The 16,200-nt window shown below is 42.7% G+C and overlaps 4 non-coding genes across 4 annotated transcripts; 2 read left to right on the top strand and 2 right to left on the bottom strand.

Annotated features, from left to right (window-relative positions):
* Nucleotides 1–688: 688 nt before the first annotated feature.
* Nucleotides 689–901, bottom strand: LOC128514544 (small nucleolar RNA U3). Its single transcript, XR_008356502.1, has one exon. It is a non-coding gene; the product is annotated as a small nucleolar RNA U3 (small nucleolar RNA).
* Nucleotides 902–2,295: 1,394 nt separating this feature from the next.
* Nucleotides 2,296–2,505, top strand: LOC128514531 (small nucleolar RNA U3). The gene has a single exon (XR_008356489.1). It is a non-coding gene; the product is annotated as a small nucleolar RNA U3 (small nucleolar RNA).
* Nucleotides 2,506–14,266: 11,761 nt separating this feature from the next.
* Nucleotides 14,267–14,479, bottom strand: LOC128514593 (small nucleolar RNA U3). Its single transcript, XR_008356542.1, has one exon. It is a non-coding gene; the product is annotated as a small nucleolar RNA U3 (small nucleolar RNA).
* Nucleotides 14,480–15,885: 1,406 nt separating this feature from the next.
* Nucleotides 15,886–16,095, top strand: LOC128514541 (small nucleolar RNA U3). The gene has a single exon (XR_008356499.1). It is a non-coding gene; the product is annotated as a small nucleolar RNA U3 (small nucleolar RNA).
* Nucleotides 16,096–16,200: the final 105 nt, after the last annotated feature.

The following is a 16,200-nucleotide window of genomic DNA, read 5'->3' on the forward strand; positions in this document are numbered from 1 at the left end:
AAAACACTTTGGAGTTCCATATGAATTAGAATAGATACTTTCCTATTATTTTCAACTAATTTCCTCCCGTTCATTGCACCCCACCTGTCATGTCTGTATTCCCCACACTTTGAGAACCACGGACTTACAGTGATGTAGAAGGGCATCTGACTTTACAGTTGGTTGGCGGGACAACAGCAACCTCATCCTATTTGTTAATCCTTCAATCCTGGATTCTCTTGACATAGTTCTGACAAATCACAGATTGACAATGCTACAGTAGGAAGATAGCTTCTTATTGGTTAATTTGTCATTTTTGTTGCTAACACAATCGATGTGTTAATGACATTGCAAGGTACTTAATTCACCGTGTACTTTAGTTCCCCTTGCAGGGATAACCTGTTGCTGATGCTGTGGAAATTTTACTTTTAGATTTCATTAAGAACTGTCTGGATGTGTTAAATGAAAACTATAAATGTGAATATTTCAAATGAAACCTGACATTATTAAGGCATAACTACAAAATCAATTTATTCATAATTTGTCAGACCTTTAGTCAGACTGTTAAAGATAACACACTTGCTCACCTTTATTGTAACTCAACAAACTTCATAAATGAGAAGTTTTACACATGAAATAATATCAGATTCCATAACAACCTATTAAAATTATTGTTATAAAAAATTGTTTTTAAAAGAAAATAGACAAAATCACTCTGATCATGTACTTTTCTTCTGATGTCTTTTAAAGACAGAGAACACTCATCAACAATTATAGCTCATTCATGAAACACAAAGCTATAATCTGATTCATGCTCAGAAAAGTACATCATAACTCATCATCGTGATTAGGGAGACGTAACACTTTCCAATCACATTTCCTAGTTAGAAACTATAGAAATGATCCCTGAAAGTATAGTCTTACCTTTTCACCCACAGACACTCACTGACCTTAAATAACACAAAAATCATGAAAATGGTAGGTTTTAACTTCTATACTTAAACAACTATACAGAAATCCACATGAACTATGCTAAAAAAACAAACTATCCTTACTGCATCTAAGCATTATTTTGGATGATTTGTACTTTGAATCAAGCATCACTAAAGATTTTGCCAAACAATGTTGTATAACGTGCACTTTTAGTTAGTCTTACAAAGTTCTTATTTTTACAAACACAGAGAGATTTTACAAGATTATATATCTTTTAGTAAACATTTTCCCTAGAAATACACTTTTTCTTTTATTCCTGAAACACTTAAGGTCCGCAAATAACACATAAATCATGAAAAGGGTGAATTTTAGATTATACCAAAACACAGCAATTCACCTAAACTATGCTAAAAACAAAAAGTATACTAAAGTATTGTTTTAGAGGATTTGTACTTGGGTCGAGTATTTTGTTCTTTTACTCAACTACATTTCCAGGAATACACTGTGTCTATATGACATAAGGTTAAGGCAATTATTCATAAGAAAACTGAATGAAATGTAAGAATATTTAATTAATTCTAAATATATTGGATGAAACACGACATAAAATACAGTATTTAAATTATGATTTCATTTATTAATGAAAAATATTCCAAACCTGCCGATCTCTATGTGAAAAGTTATTGCCCCTAAACCTAATACTTGGTTGTTCCACCCTTGCCAGCCATATCTCCAGTCTAGTGTTTGTAATAACTGCCAATGAGTCTTGACCTAAAGATATTTTAATTTCAATTCAATTAAATTTTATTTGTACAGTGCTTTTAACAATTGTCACTGTCTCAAAGCAGCATTTCCATGTAATGATGAAACAGAGATTTTTGCTTCGCTCACTTTTCAGGGAGCACATGTCTCATATAATAATAATAATAATAATAGAAAAGTGATGTCTGCCTTGGTGGCTCTGCAGGGCACTTATTAAGTGTACTGTCTGCTTTCCTTTGACAAAATTCCACTATTCAGGACATCCTGCAATGGCACCAACGCAGATGTAACTTCTCAGTGCCTTATCCTGGTATCGTAAGCACCTCAGATACTGTACTTGCTGCTGCTGTGAAATTTCCACACTATGAAAATTAAATGTTGACTAGTTTTTTAAACAAAAACTAATACTATTATGAAATGTACTATATTGAAACACGTATAACAAAAATACTTTATTAGTTTACAAGATGTATGAAAAAATTATTACTGTAATTGTTTTACAGATTACTTGCTCGTGAATTGCTGTGTAAGTGTTTTTGTTTAATGTAGAGGCTAACATCTACCATTTTCATGAATTCTGTGTTATTTCGGGTCAATGAGTGTCTGAGGGAAGAAGAAGGTAAGACTATACTTTCAGGGATCATTACTATAGTTCCTAACTAGGAAATGTGGTTGGAAAGTGTTACGTCTCCCTAATCACAATGATGAGTTATGATGTACTTTTCTGAGTATGAATCAGATTATAGCGAGTTTATTATGCATAAGCTATAATTGTTGATGGGCGTTGTGTCTTTGAAAGACATCAAAAGAAAAGTACATAATCAGAGTGATTTTGAAAAATGGGTTTAAAGATTTGTTTTGCTCAGAAATTCTGTTTGAGATGAGCACAGGAGTAAGACAGAATTGATATAAAATCTAATAATAACTGAAGTATTAAAACTTGCCTTTTGTTTGTTAGAAAATATAAATATGACAGAATGCAAGTGTAATATGTTTAAATGTAAGACTAAATTACTTAAGGAAATAAATAAAATAAAATTTCCTATAGCCTACTTAGAAAATATTGGTTAAAGGAACTTCTCCACAAAACAGTTGTGCTTCTTAACAGCTTTTAACTGATGGAACTTAGTTAGGAAATTAGTAAACAGTGTAAGGATCTGTCCAATGACACAAATTTCAAAGCACTTGTGATGTGTCAAGCCAGCGGTTCAGACAGTGGGCTGTTGATACGAGTGCAGAACTCATGCAGGTCCATGTAAGGACTGGGTCGCTCCAGAACCAAGATGAAGCAAACAGACACCTTAAACCATTGCAATAGCTCCACCAAGTTCCACCAGCGAGGGGAAATGGACACCATCTGCATCAACGCGAGGCAGGCTGTGTGTTTTTCCAGGCTGAAATAGGGTTAGCACGGATTTAGTGGGAGAGGTTTCTGAGACCTGATTGTGAAGTGTGGAGTAGGTCTACTTACCTTGCTGATGTACTCCTTGCAGACAGATTTGTCCACATATTTAATAGCGACCTGTTCACATACACCAAACATAATTAGGAAAAGTAGGAATTCCTGATGATTTCCATTTAAATGTAATTAAGTGTATATGTGCACGCAACTTACCGATTTTTTTGCCTTCCTCACTCCAGCATAGACCGAACCCATGCCTCCTTCTCCCAGCAGCTCTCCCAACACGTACCGTGCTGCAAACGCCACTATTAAAGAAATAGACAGACAACAATCATTCTGATCAATTAATCTAAAAAAAAAAAAAAAAGGCATCCAAAATAATCAGACCACCATTTGTACAAAACTGGATTGTAACGTACCTCCGTTCTGGTCCCACATGGAAAGAACCTATATGAGGATATATGCGCATATATGAAGCCTATATGCAGTATATATGCATATATATGTTAAATAGCGCATGAAGTATCGATTTGGTGCAATACGTATTATATGCAGTAGGTGGCAGTACAGTGTTTACTGGTAAATTATCCCTCTTAATCTGATCTACTAAAATGAGCAGAACTGACTGAAGTTGACACCAGTCGGCCATCTTTCATGACTTTTGACTTAGCACACAACTTACTAGTATAAAAATATAACGCAATACAGAAAAAAAAAGCTTTTTAAGCATATTATTTGAAGTATCACTGAACATACACTACAGTTCAAAAGTTTGGGGCCACTTTCTAACTCCATGATCGTTCATGATTTTTATTTCTTTCTACATTGTAAAGGAATGCTGAAGGCATCCAAAAAATGCATTAATCTTCTTTGAACAGTTAATGGTGAGATGTGTCTGCTACTTACGCTCTGTAAAGACGTCATAACGCCTCTAATCTGAGGTGCTGTTAATTGGTCATTTTCTAGGCTGATAACTCTAAATGAACTTCTCGTCTGTGGCAGAGGTAGGTTTTGGTCTCGCCCTCCTGGGATGGTCTTTATGACAGCCAGTTTCATTATGGTGCTTGACGGATTTTGCAAATGCACTTGACAATACTGTTCTTGCAAGAATTATTACAGAAAGGCTGAAATCTGTGTCTTAAAATAACAACTAACTGTTGTTTTTGTTGTTACATAATTACCTAATTCCATATGTGTTATTTTATAGTTTTAAAATCCCCAGTATTGTTGTAGAATGTAGAAAATAAATCACTAAACAAAAACAAAGAAATTTGCAAGTGACTCCAAACTTTTGAACGGTAGTGTATATTGGGTCATATTTGTAAAACAAAGGAAAGAACATTAAGACAAACATGGGGGGGGGGATGTGGTCATCTTCCTTCGCCCACCCAGTGCGACATAAGCTTCGGCAAGAGTCCCCTTTTTCTTTCAGGGGAAAAACACCCAAACCTGCTCCCAAGTAGCAAAATCTTACCTCCGGCTGTGAGTATCATACAAGCGGCGCTGCTTGCGACCGAACAGCAACGCAGCTGGCGTTGGAGAATTCCTGCACCGCTGTGCGATAAGCCCAAAGCACGAGAGGCAAATGTTCGTCCCAAACTTTTTGCCGGTCGCTGGTAAGCACGGCGAGTTGGGTGGTGAGCGTTCGATTAAAGCGTTCCACGAGGCCGTCACTTTGCGGATGAAGGGGCGTTGTGCGGGTCTTTTTCACCCCGAGGCGCTCGCACACCGCCGCAAACACCTCCGCCTCGAAGTTACGCCCCTGATCGCTGTGCAACTGCTCTGGGGCGCCGAATCGTCTGAACACCTCATCCACCAATACTCGAGCCGTGGTGGAAGCGCTCTGGTCAGGAACAGCAAACGCCTCCGGCCACTTGGTGAAATAATCCATGTCTACCAGCACATACCGGTTCCCGCGATCGTAGATGGGAAAAGGCCCAAGAATGTCCACGCCCATACGCTCCATGGGTGCCCCCACCCAAAAGTCTTGCAAAGGTGCTCGCGAGCGCTGGGTAGTGCCCTTCTTTGCCGTGCAGACGTCGCATCTGTGAACAAAGAGTTCACTATCAGTGTGACAGCCCGGCCAGTAGAAACGGCCGCGCAACCGCTGCAGCGTTTTAGTGACTCCGAAGTGTCCCGCACCCGCATGCCCGTGAACCATTCCTAACACTCGTGCCCGCAGAGTCCGCGGCACCAGCAGCTGAAAAGATTTGCCAGCGCCACACGGCCGTTCCCAGTGGCGGTAGAGTAAACCCCCCCGCAACGAGAGTCGATTAAACTGCGAGTGAAAGGCTTTTTCCTCTTGTCCCAGGTGAGCAACCGCGGCATAATCCGGTCTCTGGCCCGCGTTAACCCAATCCAGTACCCGCTGCAGCGCCAGATCCTTCTCCTGCTCGGCAATGAGCTGATCACGGTCCATCTGTGGCACAGGCGTAACGACTACAGGCGATGATTTAGGCGACGCAGTGACTCAGCTGCACGCCGGCTCGGACGGCGGATTACCGACGGAGGCTCCGGAGGACTGCGCCGGGAGAATGTTCTGATTCACGGGGGTCGGGGAGTGTTCGATGTCGCGACCGCCCACGCTCTCTTCAACCCGCTCGTACTGCTGACATTGCTCATTGCTACACGGCCGGCGGGATAAAGCATCGGCGTTAGCATGCAGTTTTCCCGCTCGATGCTGGACGGTAAAGTCGTAGTCCTGCAACCGCTCGAGCCAGCGCGCCAGCTGCCCCTCGGGCTCTTTAAAACTAAGCAGCCACACCAGCGAAGCGTGATCGGTCCGCAGCGAGAAGGATTGCCCGTATAGATACGGCCTAAAATGTTTAAGGGCCGCGACGACCGCTAACAGCTCGCGCCGCGTGACGCAGTAATTTTTCTCCGGTCCAGACAATGCGCGGCTGAAGTAGGCGATAGCGCGCTCTTTACCCTCGGAAACCTGAGACAGGACAGCCCCCAGCCCTACATCGCTTGCGTCTGTGTCGAGGATAAACGTACGAGACGCGTCCAGATATCCGAGAACAGGCGACGTGACCAGAGCTTCCCGTAACTGAGTGAAAGCACGCGCGTGCACCCTGTCCCAGCGAAACGGCTGATTCTTTTTCGTGAGGCCGTGCAGCGGACTGGCGATCGTGGCAAAATCCTTCACGAACTGGCGATAGTAAGAAGCTAACCCGAGGAAGGTGCGTAGCTGGGACACATTTAGCGGTTCGGGCCAATTCTGTACCGCCGCAATTTTAGCTGGATCGGTGGCAATCCCTCTAGCACTAATTACATGTCCTAAAAAACCTCTCTCCGCTGACACTTTTTGGGGTTGAGCCGCAAATTCGCCTGCCGGATAGCCAAAAATACTTCCCGTAGGTTAGCTAGCGCGACCTTAAACTCCCTGCCGTGCACCAGTAAATCGTCCAGGTAGACGACACAACGGTTGCGAGGAATATCGGCTAACACCTTCTCCATCAGCCGTTCGAACGTAGCTGGAGCGTTACACAGGCCGAACGGCATGCGCCGGAACTGCCATAGCCCTTGCCCGATCGAGAACGCGGTTTTAGGTCGCGCTTCCGGAGCGAGCTCTACTTGACAATACCCGCTTCGCAGATCTAACGAGCTAAACCACGCCGAGCCCGCAACGTGTTCCAGCGCATTATCTATTCGCGGCAACGGATGGGAATCTTTGCGCGTCACCTTGTTCAACCGCCGGAAATCAACACAAAACCGCCACGATTCGTCCTTTTTACGCACCAATACAACCGGTGAAGACCATGGTCCGGACGCTGGCTCTATGACGCCCGAGTCGGCCATCTCACGCAGCTTCTGCTCGGCGATAGCTCGTTTAGCTAAGGGAAGGCGTCTCGGATGTAACTGAACTGTAGCTGCGTTACCCGTATCAATCGTGTGCTGCACCAAATTAGTATGTGTGCACTCGCGCTCATCTACCGCGAAAATGTCCGCGAACTCATGTAAAAGGGACTTCACTGTGTCGGTCTGTGTCTGACTGAGCCCTACGCTGCATAAGCTCGGCCATTATTCTCGTTCGGTCTGCCACCGGAAGTTCCGACCCCCTGGTGCGCTCTACTAACATGTCCGGCTGCGCTTTGGGCACTAGCAACCTGGCTAACCCGAAGCTCCCACGCAACGTTCCGTCATCGAGGTTCAGTACTGCACCCCACCTTTCCAAAATATCCAACCCCAAGATACAATCATCCTCAATGTCGGCCACAAAGAATGGATGAAAAAGAGTGCACCTACTTGTATTCGCACTGTGCGACAAACCCGTATCTCCAAATAGCTCTCAGACACGGTGCGAATGTTCATGGCTGGGGCCGGCAGCATACAACCGCGATTGCCTTGTCCTAGTACTCCACAGCGCAGCAGCGAAACTGTAGAGCCGGTGTCCATGAGTGCCCGTAGCGACATGTTGTCCAGGCCACAGTTAATGTAGACCCCCGCGCAATTTCTTACACGTCCTGACCGGAACTTGTTTCCCGGCAGTTGGGGAAACAAAGAAGGCTGTGGGAGGCGGCTTCCCCTCGGCGCCCCCCAAAGCTAGTTTAACGGCTGCTGGGGTACGTTGTCCTCAGACCTGAGAGCATTGCAGCGGTAATCCGGCGGTCCCTGGCCTCGGCGTCGTCGCGGAATCTCGGAAGCGGGGTCGAGGCCTAGCCATGCTGGGTAGCCCTGTCCCCGGCTAGGTTACGAACGTTTGCTTTTAGCAAACGTGCTAAAAGATCTCTCCGGAGCTCCGCCAGACTGACCAATTTTTCTACTTTTTCGTCCCCTTACGAAGAGTAAACATATAACAGATAAGTATTTCATACTACCTTATAATATATTCACTCGAAACGCGTGTTATATCGTTTTCGTATAAGTTTATATCGTATAAGTTTTAATAGTTTTGCAGCACACCGCTTCTAGCCGGCTTTTCATTAGCATCGCTAGCCCGTTAGCCCGGCTATCACAAGTTTGTTTACGCTCTTTCGCACCGGTTATTTCTATTTTTAGACACCATGTCGGTTGGGTCTCTGCCCCTGTGTGCAGGTGAGGAGACATTGGAGCTGCACTCGGTGGACTTGGAGATGGAGGCCGTGGAGAAGCTGATCCGCGACCTACAGGTGAAGCTGGCCCGGCTACAGCAGCGGAAAGCCACGCTGGAATCGTCGCGGACCGACGCTCACCTGTCCCAGGTAAATTCTCGGCATGAGAATTCTCCGACAACCTCTACTCCGCGTGCTTCTCTGCCCAGGTCCAACGCACCGAGAACGCAGCCTGCCCAGCTTTCCTTCACCCCGGCGCCGGGATACCACGAGGCCTGGAAACTTCAGCAGCGGAAGACGCGCGCCAAGCCCCGGGCGAGGACCTCTCCTCCTCCGCCACCACCCGTCTTCGAGATCTCAACCCGAAACCGCTTCGCTCCTCTCCGTGAGACGGCACACGACGCGCTGGTCATCGGAGACTCCATTGTCCGGCACGTGCGTGCTACCACAGCTAAAGGTAAGGCGTACACGCGCTGTTTACCTGGTGCACGTGTTCTTGATGTTGCTGCACAGGTGCCTGCGGCCCTGAGGAAGAACATTCGAGCTGTGGTTCTCCATGCTGGCACCAACGACATCAGGCTGAGGCAGACGGAGATCCTAAAGAAGGACTTCAGGAGCCTGGTTGAGAAGGTCCGCAGCACATCACCCACGACAAAGATCGTCGTATCTGGACCACTTCCGACATTTCAGAGAGGAATCGAGAGGTTCAGTAGATTATTTGCCTTCAATGAATGGTTACAATCTTGGTGTCAACAACAGAGATTACCCTTTGTTGATAACTGGAATGTTTTCTGGGAGCGTCCTAGGCTCTACCGCACAGATGGCCTGCACCCTAGCAGAGCTGGAGCAGCGGTCCTCTCTGACAACATCTCCAGGACATTACGAACCATCTGACTTGCGGTAAGTCATACCTCAGATTCTTTAGATATCAGCCACAATACAACCCACCATACTAATAGACGCACACACATAGCTTGTACTATAGAAACTGTGTCTATTCCCCGATTAGTGAGAAAAAAGAATAAATTCGTTACATCCAGCCGAAACAATCTGGTAACCATTAAACCAGAAAAAGCCCAAATAAGTAATCGAAGTCTACCTCTAAAGTTTGGACTTCTCAACATTAGATCCCTTACGCTAAACCAACCGTCTGCTAGCTGCATAGAGTCGTCACTCAGGGTTCACTCTATTGAGACTGTGTCTGTTCCCCGAGCTAAAAACAAATTTAGAAAGACTCAGAAAGTCTGTTTTAGTAATTTAATTAGCATAAAGACCACAAACTTGGATCAGACTGAATGCGCAGCCGGCACCTCTGATCTGAAGCTAGGACTGTTAAATATTAGATCTCTCGCATCTAAAGCAGTTATAGTTAATGAAATTATCACAGATCAGGAGTTTGATATACTCTGTTTAACAGAAACCTGGATTAAACAGGACGAGTATGTAGCTCTAAATGAAGCTAGTCCTCCTGGATACAGCTACATACACCAGCCTCGGTTAACTGGTAGAGGAGGAGGCGTCGCAGTTATTCACAATGATAATTTGACTATTGTACAAAAACACGGACACAAATTTAATTCATTTGAAATTCTTTATAGTAACATAAGTGTATTTAACTATATTAAGTCAGCTCAGTCGATCCCGCTAATTGTCATTTACAGACCTCCAGGGCCGTACTCGGAATTTCTTAGTGAATTTGCAGATTTCCTCTCAAACCTAGTCATTTCTGTAGACAAAGTGTTAATTGCTGGAGATTTTAATATTCATTTTGAAAACCCAGAAGACCCTCTGAGAACTGCATTTATGTCTATACTGGACTCGGTAGGAGTAAATCAGTGTGTAGTAGGACCCACTCATAAAGCAGGTCACACTTTAGATTTAATAATATTATTTGGATTAAGTATAAGAAATTTATTCACAATACCACTATCTGAAGTTATCTCAGATCACTATCTTGTCTCATTGCAAGTGTGTCACAATAATAATGTACACACAGCGCCGCGCTACCGTATGAAACGTACATTCACATCAACTACCAAACAGAGTTTTATCAGTAATCTCCCAGAGTTCCCAACTTTGATTAGATCACCGTCTGACCCCACAGACCTCGATCAGGCGACTGAATATTTAGAGTCGACATTTCGCTATACCCTAGATAATGTAGCTCCAGTCAAAAGAAAAATTATTAGAGATAAAAAACTTGCTCCCTGGTATAACGATCACACGCGCACTTTAAAACAGACCGCTCGGAAATTAGAACGTAAATGGCGTCAAACTAAATTACTAGTATTTCAAATAGCATGGAAGGAGAGCATCCTGAACTATAGAAAAGCTCTTAGTGTAGCTAGATCAACATATCTCTCCACTCTTATAGAAGAAAATAAAAATAATCCTAGATTCTTATTTAATGCTGTAGCCAAATTAACCAGAAATAAGACCACTGCAGAAATCTCCACAACAACATCATGCAATAGTGAGGACTTCATGAACTTTTTTAATAATAAAATTGTAAATATTAGGCATAAAATTGAGGTTTTGAAACCGAACAATGTAATTGATGCAGATGTTAATCTAGCCATGTCAGACCAGAACCTAGAATACTTTACTCCCCTTGAAGAGAATGAACTAATTTCACTCATCTCTTCTTCAAATTCATCAACCTGTATATTAGATCCTGTACCGACACATTTTCTTAAACAGATAGTACCAGCAATAATAGAACCCCTGTTGAGAATAATTAATTCTTCACTCAGCATTGGATATGTTCCAAAATCTTTTAAATTAGCAGTTATCAAACCAATAATTAAGAAACCTGACCTCGACCCCTGTCAGCTGTCCAGTTACAGACCAATATCAAACCTCCCCTTTATCTCTAAGATCCTGGAAAAGATAGTAGCGGAGCAGCTATGCTCATATATACATAGGAATGGCATACATGAACTGTATCAATCAGGATTTAGGCCTCATCACAGTACAGAGACGGCGCTCGTTAAAGTAGTAAATGACATTCTATTGGCCTCTGATCAGGGTTGTGTAACTATGCTTGTATTACTTGACCTCAGTGCAGCTTTTGACACTGTTGATCACGCTATTCTTCTTCACAGATTAGAAAATGTAGTGGGAATTAAGGGTACAGCCCTCTCCTGGCTCAGATCCTATCTGACCCATCGTTATCAGTATGTAGACTTAAATGGTGATTATTCTGCATGTTCTCTAGTGGAGTTTGGCGTTCCGCAGGGTTCAGTTTTAGGTCCACTGCTTTTTTCCCTTTACATGCTTCCTCTGGGCAACATAATCCGTAAGCATGGTATTAGTTTTCATTGTTATGCTGATGATACACAGTTATATGTCTCAGCAAAACCTGATGAGAAAAAACAGCTTACTAAAATTGAGCAATGTGTGCAGGACATAAGAAATTGGATGCTAACTAACTTCCTTCTGCTAAATCCGGATAAGACAGAAGTTCTAGTCATAGGACCGCATACAGCTAGGAGTAAAATTTTAGATCATACCGTAACTTTAGATGGCCTTTCTGTTCCATCAAATGCAACAGTGAAAGACCTTGGTGTGATTATTGATTCCAGCCTTTCATTTGAAGCACATGTAGATAATATTACCAGGATAGCATTCTTTCACCTCAGAAATATTGCCAGAATAAGAAATTTATTGTCGCTAAACGACGCAGAAAAACTAGTTCATGCTTTTATCACCTCTAGGTTGGACTATTGTAATGCCTTACTGTCTGGTTGTTCAGCTAGATGCATAAATAAGCTTCAGCTAGTCCAAAATGCAGCAGCGAGAGTCCTCACCAGAACCAGAAGATATGAGCACATCACCCCTATCTTATCTTCACTCCATTGGCTCCCTGTGAAATTTCGCATTGATTTTAAAATACTACTCTTGACATATAAAGCATTAAATGGTCTCGCGCCGCAGTACCTGAGCGAACTGCTAGTGTCTTACGATCCGCCACGCCTACTTCGATCAAAGGATGCAAGCTGCTTGTCAGTACCGCGTATTATGAAAAATACAGCTGGGGGCAGAGCTTTTTCTTACAAAGCCCCAAAGTTATGGAATAGTCTTCCAAATAGTGTTCGGGACTCAGACACAGTCTCAGTGTTTAAGTCCAGGCTAAAAACCTATTTATTTAGCCGAGCATTTTTATAAATAGATTTGCCATAGGTAAAGGAGCAGATCTGGGGGACTCATGGACGTAGAGTATTATGGTAAACTGGTATGTTTGGATGCTGTCTTCCTCACTCTCATTGATCACTCAGGTTTGCTGATGGTGAGGTGATTGTTTGCTTTACATGTCAGGAAGCCCTCATGTTTGTGTTTCCTTCTGGCTCCTCCCTTTTAGTTATGCTGTCATAGTTAGTCCTGCCGGAGTCTCTGCTTGCACGCTACAGTTAATATACATTCACATTATACATTGTGTGACTGTGACCATACCTAACTGCCATCTCTCCTCTTCTTCTCTTTCCCCCCCTCTTTCTTTTTCCTCTCTCCTCCTGTCCCCCCCTTTCACTCTTTCTCTCTCTCTCTGTCGAGCTACACATGTCGTTCCTGAGCTGCCAGTGATCCAGACTCCCTCTGCCCTCCGGACCTGTCTGACCCATCCTGGTGCCCCGCTTCTGGCTGGGGATCTCGTCGCATGGATGCCCCGTGTGTCTCTCTGGGATGCGTCTGGTGTCTGGGAATGATTCTCTCTACCTAGAAAATGGTTCTGGCCTTGACTGGTGTTGGCAACTGTTTCTCTGGGGACTTGACAGTTCGATAGTTCATGACTGGAACTTCTTACAAGTCTACCTGGGTCTTCAATAACTACCTGGACTCCATATTAACATCAATTAACATCAGCTATTATAGCTGAACTGCCTCCCACCCTACACACTGTATAAATGCAGATCATTTACTGCTTTTTGTTTCACCCAAATGAGGATGGGTTCCCTGTTGAGTCTGGTTCCTCTCAAGGTTTCTTCCTCTTACCATCTCAGGGAGTTTTTCCTTGCCACTGTCGCCCTCGGCTTGCTCACCAGGGACAAACTGACCATTTTGATTCATACAAATTCACATTTCATACAAACCTAAATAATTCTTTTGACTATGTAAAGCTGCTTTGCGGCAATGAAAATTGCTAAAAGCGCTATACAAATAAAATTGAATTGAATTGAATTGAATAGGTTCACCTACCGAGCGGCCCTGAGCCACGGGAGGTCGCTCGGCTCTTTCGCCGTGGCGCTCTGCCATGATGGGTTCGGCGCTCTCCGCCTCGCGCAGCACCTCAGCCAGGGAAGCCGGTGCCGCTAACCGGATGTGCTCGCGAAGCCGCCACGGCCGGACTCCCCGCAGAAACACACACCGCGCTAGCTCCTCCTGCTGGACGGGCCCGAACTCCAGGTAGCCTCTGCGCGCGAGAGACCTCAAGTCCATGGCGAACGCCCCCAGTGGCTCGGAGGCAGCTCCTTGGCAAATAGGCTCGCCGCTCCGCTCCGGTCGCCGCTCTTTGCCCGCGCTGGCCCCGTCAGGGAGGGTTTTCTTCCTCCTCAGCTGCTCTGCTACTCGGCAGCCTATTTAAATCCTCTGGATTTCCTCCGGGGTGCGTTCTAACCCGCGACTCATCATCCCACTTCTGACACCAATTGTAGCGTTTTTCAGCGCTACGTAGGAACGTGACGAGGCGAGTGAGCTTCCTTGCTGCCCAATGCAAATGACTGGGAGTATTTTAATCGCTCTTTTACATAAACGGCACATTAACAATCTACAAGTCACACAAAACACAAGACACACTTCTAACCCACACACACAACCTGGCCGAAGCCACTAACCCCAAACACCTTTCCCCACATAACAACATAACAACCCATCCCGCAAAGCATGACGGTTCCCAATCGAAACCCCGCCCATGCCACAATATGTTCCATTACAGTATTTCACATCATTCTCATATTACATAGTGTAGGGAACCAATTGGAAATCATTTTATTCACAATTTGTCAGACCTTTAGCCAGACCCATTAAACACACTAGTTCACCTTTATTTTTACTCAACAAACATCATAAATGAAGAGTTTTATACATGAAATAGTATCACGTTTCACAACAAACTATTGAAAACATTGTTATTAAAACTTGTTTTAAAAAGAAAATAGACAAAATCACTCTGATCACGTACTTTTCTTCTGATGTCTTTTAAAGACAGAGAACACTCACCAACAATTATAGCTCAAGCATGAAGCACAAAGCTATAGTCTGACTCATGCTCAGAAAAGTACATCCTAACTCGTCATCGTGATTAGAGAGATATAACACTTTCCAATCACATTTCCTATTTAGAAACTATAGAAATGATCCCTGAAAGTATAGTCTTACCTTTTCACCCTCAGACACTCACTGACCCCAAATAACACAAAAATCATGAAAATGGTAGGTTTTAGCTTCTATACTTAACTATACAGAAATCCACATGAACTATGCTAAAAATACAAACTAACCTTACTGCATCTAAGCATTATTTTAGATGATTTGTACTTTGAATCAAGCATCACTAAACATTTTGCAAAACACTGTTGCATAACATGCACTTTTAGTTAGTCCCACAAAGTTCCTACTTTCACAAACACAGAGAGATTATATAAGATTATATATCTTTAAGTAAACATTTTCCCTAGAAATACACTTTTTCTTTTAATCCTGGAACACTTAAGGACCCCAAATAACACATAAATCATGAAAATGATATTACCAAATAATAAGATTATACCAAAACACAGCAATTCACCTAAACTACACTAAAAACAAAAAGTATACTATTATTAGTAAGTATTATTTTAGAGGATTTGTACTTGGGCCGAGTATTTAGTGCTTTTACTCAACTACTTTTTCAGGAATACACTGTGTCTATATGGCATGGGGTTAAGGCAATTATTCATAAGAAAACTAAATGAAATCTAAGAATATTTAATTAATTCTAAATATATTGAATGAAATCTGACATGAAATACAGTATTTAAATGATGATTTCATTTTTTAATGAAAAATATTCCAAACCTGCCGACCTCTATGTGAAAAAGTAATTGCCCCTAAACCTAATACTTGGTTGTGCCACCTTTGCCAGCCACATCTCCAGTCTAGTGTTTGTAATAACTGCCAATGAGTCTTGACCTAAAGATATTTTAATTTCAATTCAATAAAATTTTATTTGTACAGTGCTTTTAACAATTGTCACTGTCTCAAAGCAGCATTTCCATGTAATGATGAAACAGAGATTTTTGCTTCGCTCACTTTTCACGGAGCACATGTCCCATATAATAATAATAATAATAATAGAAAAGTGATGTCTGCCTTGGTGGCTCTGCAGGGCACTTATTAAGTGTACTCTCTGCTTTCCTTTGACAAAATTCCACTATTCAGGACATCCTGCAATGGCACCAACGCAGATGTAACTTCTCAGTGCCTTATCCTGGTATCGTAAGCACCTCAGATACTATACTTGCTGCTGCTGTGAAATTTCCACACTATGGAAATTAAATGTTCACTAGTTTTTTAAACAAAAACTAATACTATTATGAAATGTACCATATTGAAACACGTAGAACAAAAATACTTTATTAGTTTACAAGATGTATGAAAAAATTATTACTGTAATTGTTTTACAGATTACTTGCTCGTGAATTGCTGAGTAAGTGTTTTTGTTTAATGTAGAGGCTAACATCTACCATTTTCATGAATTCTGTGTTATTTGGGGTCAATGATTGTCTGAGGGAAGAAGAAGGTAAGACTATATTTTCAGGGATCATTTCTAAAGTTTCTAACTAGGAAATGTGATTGGAAAGTGTTATGTCTCCCTAATCACAATGGTGAGTTATGATGTACTTTTCTGAGTATGAATCAAATTATAGTGAGTGTGTTATGCATAAGTTATAGTTGTTGATGAGCATCATGTCTTTGAAAGACATCAAAAGAAAAGTACATGATCAGAGTGATTTTGACAACTTCTTTTGAAAAATGGGTTTGAAGATTAGCTTTGTTTTGTTCAGAAATTTTGCTTGAGATAAGCAAAAGAATAAAACAAAATTGATATGAAATCTG

This window comes from Clarias gariepinus, chromosome 26 (assembly GCF_024256425.1).
Source record: "Clarias gariepinus isolate MV-2021 ecotype Netherlands chromosome 26, CGAR_prim_01v2, whole genome shotgun sequence".
Taxonomy (NCBI): domain Eukaryota; kingdom Metazoa; phylum Chordata; class Actinopteri; order Siluriformes; family Clariidae; genus Clarias; species Clarias gariepinus.